Genomic DNA, 6,893 nt, shown 5'->3' with positions numbered 1-6,893 from the left:
CTTGCTGAATATTGATTCAACAGGGTGAGTTTCTGACTCCAGCTCCTGCGGGACACATTTGTTTTAAGCACAGCTGCAAAGCAGCACCCCACATAGCTCCTCCTGTCCATCCCTCCAGTGGAGACCCGATGACACCAAAGGTGCAGGAATGACAGGCAGAGAGACAGAGGCCGCGCTCATGGTCAGCGGTGGAAAGGGGCGAGGGCACCGCGAGAGCAGGAATCGCCCGCAGCGGGAACAGCGGCTTCCCCTCCCTTGGATGCTGCCCAAACCCGCTCTATTTTACTGTTTGAGGAATTTCCAAGAATCTGGTTGACAGGCCTGATGCCCAGGGCTTGGAAACACACAAAAGCAAATGGTCTCAAACGGAGCAGAAGCAGTGCATGCTGCCTCTCTCAGCCGGAGCCTCGGGCCGCCGAGCCCGTGCTTGTCGAGAATCCTTTAGTTGCAAGTATCAGTCACAATCTGGACAGTTTAGGGTGGGTGTGATGGGGTAGTGTGGGTGACAGAGCCATTCTTACCAGCGTCTGCGTTCTCCTCTTCCTCCTGGACACAGACTGGACCACATTTTCTAGAACCCCTTGCAGTCAGCCACGGTCAATGGCATATGAGCAGAAGCGAAGAGTTCCCTTCACGCCTGGCTTATCAACACCTTGTATGAGTTACCCTTCCCTCCGGGGACCGAGAGGAGCCCAGAGCCACAGGAGGCATAGAGCCTCGTCCCCGAGCATTGGCCTGGAGCAGAGCGCCCTGCAGAATGAGCTGAGGATGAAATCAGCCGTATCAGGTAAGACCCTGCGGTGCTGGGTGGTGGGTCACAGCGGTGGGTCAGCTCTGACTGATGCAGGCAGCAGGGGGCCCGGATTTGAAGGAACCCAGTTGTTGAAGCAATCAAATATCAGGAAAGGTAGGAATGAGGGCATGCCTGGGGACCGGGCCACCAGAGTTCATGGATTCGCTCTCTGGAACATTCCATTAATGCGGCTCTGCTCAATACTCCCAGATTCCACCTCTCTCAGCTCAAAATTTCAAGTCCCTGAGAGAGATTTTGATTGCTCAACTGAGTCAGCCGACCGCCTCCGGACAATCAGCTATGAGGCGTCAGGGGCCTGCAGGGGCTATTCTTAGGGAAGGGGGATTGTAAACACCCCCACCCTAAGAGGCATCTGTCTCCCACAGCTTCACCCGGGGATGAAAGGATGCACAATTAAATTTTTTTTGCCCCCCTCAAATGCATTATTGCTTCTGCGCTCTTTCTCTGCCTCCTGAGATGTCGTCACCACTTAACCTGCCATCAAGAAGGAAGTCTTGGAGCCGACCCCAACTCTCTTCCTCAGTCACCGCAGCCAGCTGGTCCCCAGGAACTATCTCCTAAGTACCTGCTAATCATTACCTCTCCAACGTCCCTATCACTCGGCAATGCTCTCATAATTGGTCTCCTCCCTCCCCTCCCCTCCCCTCCCCTCCTTGGACGCACCCCCCCACCAGGATCAAGTCTAGGACGATGACAATGTGTAACCACCAGTAGGGCATGAACAGGGCCCATCGGGACGGTGCAGCAGCCAGGCGGCACAGACGCCAGCCATAAGCCATCAGTAAGGGCACGTTGGTGAATACCAGCCCCACTAAGCCTACTTAACAATGCCTCCAGGATACCTCCTAAAGCTAAATCTACAACCATCCCAGCACCCACGCCTCCACTCCTGGGTGCGTTCCCAGAGAAATGAATGCACATGCTCACCAAAAGGCACGTGCCAGAATGTTCATAGCATCATTGTTCGTGAAGCGCAAACTGGAAACCTCCATCCACAGGTGGATGGATAAATAAACTGTGGCATTCATACAATGGAATACTGTACTGGGAACAAGGAGAAGAAACTACCACTGCTCGCAGTAACACAGCTGAATGTCAGGAGAAAGAAGCCAGGCACGCACGGATGTGTACTGCGAGATCCAACACACATGAAGGTCAAGAACAGGCAAAACTAATCTATGATTTTGGTGAAAGTCAGAGCTACCTCTGTGGAACTGAGCATTGACTGGAGAGGGGCCCAGAGAGCCTCTTCTGGGGACTGGAAATCTGTAGCTTGACCTGGGTGCGTGTATATTTCAGAACTGGCCGCTTCATTATGTGTATGTTATTCTTCAATTAAAAATAATAAGTGATGCTCTTCCCTGCTCCACCACCTTCAGTGGCTCCCGTCAGTCTGAGGAGAAGGGCCATATCCTTTAGCAAGGCACCCAAGTCTCTTCACAACTTCACCTCCTCTTTGCCATCCTCATTACCCACGTTCCGTCAATATCGAAGTGCTTACAATTTTCCAAACAAGCTGTGCTCATCGGCGTCTCTGCGTGTTTCCATGTGCTCTTCCTTCTGCATGGAATCAATCTCTCCTCCCTTGTCTGCCCAGCGAATTCTTTGTCATCCTCAGGGCTCAGTTTGACTGTCACCTCCTCCTTGAAGCCCTCCCTGATTCTCCAGGGAGGAGAAGCCACACTCCCTTGTGCACCCGCAGGTCTTCATACACCTGTGTTCGATTCCTGTGGCTGCCTGGACAAATTGCCACTGGCTGGGTGGCTTGAAACAAGAGAAATTTATTCTCCCACCGCTCAGGAAGCCAGAAGTCCAAAATCAAGGTGTCCCCAATGTCGTGCTCTCCTTGAAGGCTCAAGGGGAGAATTTGTTCCACGTCTTTCTCTTAGCTGCTGGTGTTGCTGGCAATCCTGGGCTTTCCTTTGCTTGTTAGCACATCATTGCAACCCCTGCCGCCATGCTGCGTGGCCTTATTCCCTGTGTCTGTCTCTGCATGTCCTTTTCTGTCTCCTATAAAGACACTCTCATGGAATTTAGGGCCCACCGTGATCTGGACCCAGTGTGACCTCATCGGATCCTTACCTTAAACACATCTACAAAGACTCTGTCTCCAAATAAGTCACATCTGGAGGTTCTGGGTGGATGTGAATTTGGGGGGACACTATTTAACTCCCCACACCCCTCTTATTGCAGTTCCCATCTGTGATTATTGGGCGTCTGGCTCAGGTGGCCATCAGCCCCCTGCGAGCGAGGCCGTGCCGTCTTCCTCCTGCATCCCCAGCCACTTGCACCGCAATCTGCGGACAGAAGAGTCGAGCGCGTATCTTTTAGATAAGTGATAAATGGATGACCAGAACCCACTTCTTCTTTGTAGGTGCCACCTTTGAAGCCCTTCTCATTGTGACTTCTTTTGTCTCAATGGCCCATTTACTTCGATGCCCGGACAACTTCTCCAATGTCTGCGAGGAGCCAAGAGCCAAGGGAGAAAACGAAGTCGTATTAATGGTTATTCGGCTTCCTTTCCTTTAGTTGGGTTCCAGAAACACTCAAAGCCAACAGCCAGCATGATTTAGGGAGTCTCAGGAACTCCAGGGCTCTGCCACTGAGGGGCTGGGTGGGGAGATCGGATCTGGGCTTCTCTGCGTGGGCGGGGAGGGCCTGCTGAGAACAGTTTCCAGGAAGCAGCCAGAGGGCAGAGGCCGGGTGACTTTTTATGAGTGTTCGCTCCAGCTGTTGGTTGGTGATTTGGTTCCTGGAGCAGCTGGAACCAGGCAGTGAGGCCTCAGAATTCCAACCTGCTTTGCAACCTGCTTTGCAATTTCCAAGAAATTACGTAGCCTGCAAGTTGGGTAATCCCTGCAAAACCCAGTGTCCTCAGGAGCAGTGGCCACCCCATCAGCGGGAACGGCCAGGTCACCGGCTCACGGAGCCCCCTGTATTCATGAGGACCTCAACTCGCCCATTCCTCAAGGCCTGCAGGCTCCTTCTGGACTCTGCAGGGATGCCCAAGATGGGATCACCAACCAGGCCTCTCTTTCTTCTCTCCAGTCCCCTCACTGATGCCGAGTTCCCGCCCTAGGCTTGTCTCCTGGTCCTCCCAAAGCTGAGCAACCCTGGATGGCTGGTGAGTTTTCACTCCGCTGTCCCCCTTACAGACACAGGGAGCAGGGGCTGCTTCTTCCAGCCCCCTGTATCCTCCAGGGACTCAGGTCCCATCCACCTTGTTGGGCCATCAGTGTATGGTCTCCGTCTCCCAGTTGCTGGGGAAAGAGACGAAGTGGCAGGCAGGCAATTTCCTTAGATGAAGAGATGCAGAGGCTGCCTGGTTATTTCCATTCACGTCCTGAAGGTGTGAGCTTGGTCACATGGCCACGTCTAGCTTCAAGCAAGGCTGTAGATGGGTGGCCGTGGCCTCGTTAAAAGCTGGGGGCTTTATTAATAAAGGAAGGGAAGGAGGAGGATGCTGAGGCGCAGGCAGCATCGTCTACAGCAGACGCTGTAACAGACCTGAGGGTCTTGCAGAGATTGGACACAGGGCAGCTGACGCTCCACTGAGGGACAAGGGGAAACCCACTACAACCTAGAACTCCCCTCCCCCACTCTGGGAAGCGGAGAAGGACACCTGTATCCTGTTCCCTTTTACGAGTCATCAAAGACATGCCCCAAATTGGGGCAGAGCAGGCGATCTTGTGGACAATTGGAGAGGTACAGTTTGCAACGAGCTATGCGAGAGCTATCAGAATTTTCAATGAGCTGGCAATTCAGTGTCCAAGAATTTATTCTGCAGCTTTAGTCACGTAAGAGGCAAAGACATATGTAAAACATCGCTCATTGCAGCACCATTTATAATAGCAAAATGCAAAAAATAACCGACATCTGTCAATAGGGGACTGGTTTAATAAATTATGGTATGCCCATAAAGTGGAATGCTATACAGCTGTCAAAAAGAAAAATCACATCTGTGTGCGCTGATATAGAACAATCTTCAAGATATATATATATGTATATTCTCTTTTAATTAAAGAGCCAGATAGAGAAGAGAGCATATAGTTGATTTCTGAGCTTGTGGTTGGGCATAGGGGAGAGGAAAGCGCGCAGGATGCAGCTTATGTATACACAGCCAACATGCATGGAACTGGCCATGCTGGTGGGCTCCAGGGAGAGATACAGAGTCTGGGAGAAGAAGATTTTCTTCCACTCTCTGCTCCTCTTTGTACATGTTGATTTTTGTAGCTATGGGCATAAATTGCTCCTTTTAATTTAAAAAGCCAGACAAATAAATGAATAGGTAAGTAAGTGGGGTTTAAAGATTTCTGGGGGTGAAACCTTCTGCCTCGATCGTTACCCCCCTGCTAGGGTTGACCTGAACCATCACCCGCTGGCCTCCCACCGGAGCTCGTCCACGGCCTGACCAGATGCCCCGCAGCCAGGACAGATGCTCGGCTCTGGAAACCATCGTGGTGACTCTCCTGTTTACGAAACCTGAGTTCAGCAGCCGCCCAGTGGAAACTGCGCAGGGCCCTGGGCCGCTGCCCTTCCCAGCAGCGAGCTTCCGCTCCGTGGAAACTGCGCAGGGCCCTGGGCCGCTGCCTTCCCAGCAGCGAGCTTCCGCTCCGTGGAAACTGCGCAGGGCCCTGGGCCGCTGCCCTTCCCAGCAGCGAGCTTCCGCTCCGTGGTTGCAATTGCAGTGTTTATCGGATCTCCACAGTCTAATTAGATCCGTTCTGTCCAGAAAACAGACGTTTCGAAGACTTGTCAGGACACAAACCATTCTCTACACTGTGATTTCACACTTGTTAGAAAACAACGTCAACAACAAAAACCAGCCAAAAACTGTAAAACAACAAAAATGAAACACTCAAGCTGGTGTGTTTGGAATTACGTGTGCCAAGGGGTCCGTGGGGCTTATTTTTAAGCGGTAGGGTGGTGGTGTCTACTTTCTTCTTTTTGAATATCTGTAGTTCTTAATTTTTCCGAAGTGAACGTGTAGCAAGAAAATGCAGTATGAAAAACAAGGAAATTTATTTTTAACAGCCTTTTTGAGATATAATTCACAAACAAACAATTCGCCAGTTTACAGGGTACAATTCAACTTTAAACATTTTCTTTACCTCAAAAAGAAACCCCGGACACCTGGCAGTCACTACCAATTTTCCCGTAACTCTGCAACCACAAGCCCGCTTTCTGTGTTTAGGCGTTTGCCTATTCTGGACCTTTCCTAGATGGAATCATGCGATATGTGGTCCTTTGTGTCTGGCTTCTTTCACTCAGCAAAATGTTTTCAAGCTTCATCCACATGGTAGCATGAATCAGGGCTTCACTCGCTTTTCTTGCCATACAATATTCCATTAAATTAAACATTCCGCTAATTTTTTTCAAATCTCAAAACTTTAATCATAACAGTAAAAACGGCAGTTCAGCAGAATGCATTTGCCCAGCAGCTCTGAGTTTTGAAAAGGATCACAAAACTCTGCGTGCTTCCCCAGACTCTCGCTCTACTTGTGGGGGTCCCCAGCATGTTGGGACCCCCCATTCTCCCCTCCCTGCGAGGTTTTCAGAGGGGGCAGCTCACACTCACCTTCGGCTATGGCTTCTAGTCCAGACGAGTTGAGGGACCGGATGTGAAAGGGATTCAGCTCAGGGGGAAAATATTATTAGTGATAAGCAAGCACTCGGGGCTCCCGCTCTCGACTGAAATTGCGCCCGGGCTGCAGCTCCGTCTGCAGGAGGGAGGGCGGGAGGGAGACAGCACAAGGAGCACAGAACGTGGGGGTCATGGAAAAGCTGCGGCCCGCAGAAGTCAGAGCAGTCAGCCAAGAGAAAGACACGTCCTTGCCCACAGTGATCTGGAAAAACAGAGAGAGGAGCCTGGACACTAACTGAGGCTCAAATCTTGGCTGAGTCACTTGCAGCTGTGTAGCCTTGAGCAACTTACTTCACTTCTCTGTGCCCCATTTCCTTCAACTGTCATCCAGATGACCTTTCCCACAGATGACCACAGCAACGTCTTCCATCCAACACGCACGTCTACAGTGTGACCCTCCTCCCAGGAAGAGGTGTGTCCCTCCCTCTGAGTCCG

General features: G+C 51.4%; 1 long non-coding RNA gene across 1 annotated transcript in view; it reads right to left on the bottom strand.

Moving 5' to 3' along the window:
* Positions 1 to 6,601, bottom strand: part of LOC103548791 (uncharacterized) — a 34,094-nt gene extending 27,493 nt beyond the window's left edge. The window contains exon 1 of the long non-coding RNA XR_011538053.1: positions 6,393 to 6,601. This is a non-coding gene — a long non-coding RNA (uncharacterized lncRNA). The remainder of the gene's footprint in view (positions 1 to 6,392) is intronic.
* Positions 6,602 to 6,893: the final 292 nt, after the last annotated feature.

Source organism: Equus przewalskii, chromosome 3, assembly GCF_037783145.1.
Source record: "Equus przewalskii isolate Varuska chromosome 3, EquPr2, whole genome shotgun sequence".
In the NCBI taxonomy this organism is placed as follows: Eukaryota; Metazoa; Chordata; class Mammalia; order Perissodactyla; family Equidae; genus Equus; species Equus przewalskii.
This window is presented reverse-complemented; position numbering and strand designations above follow the sequence as displayed.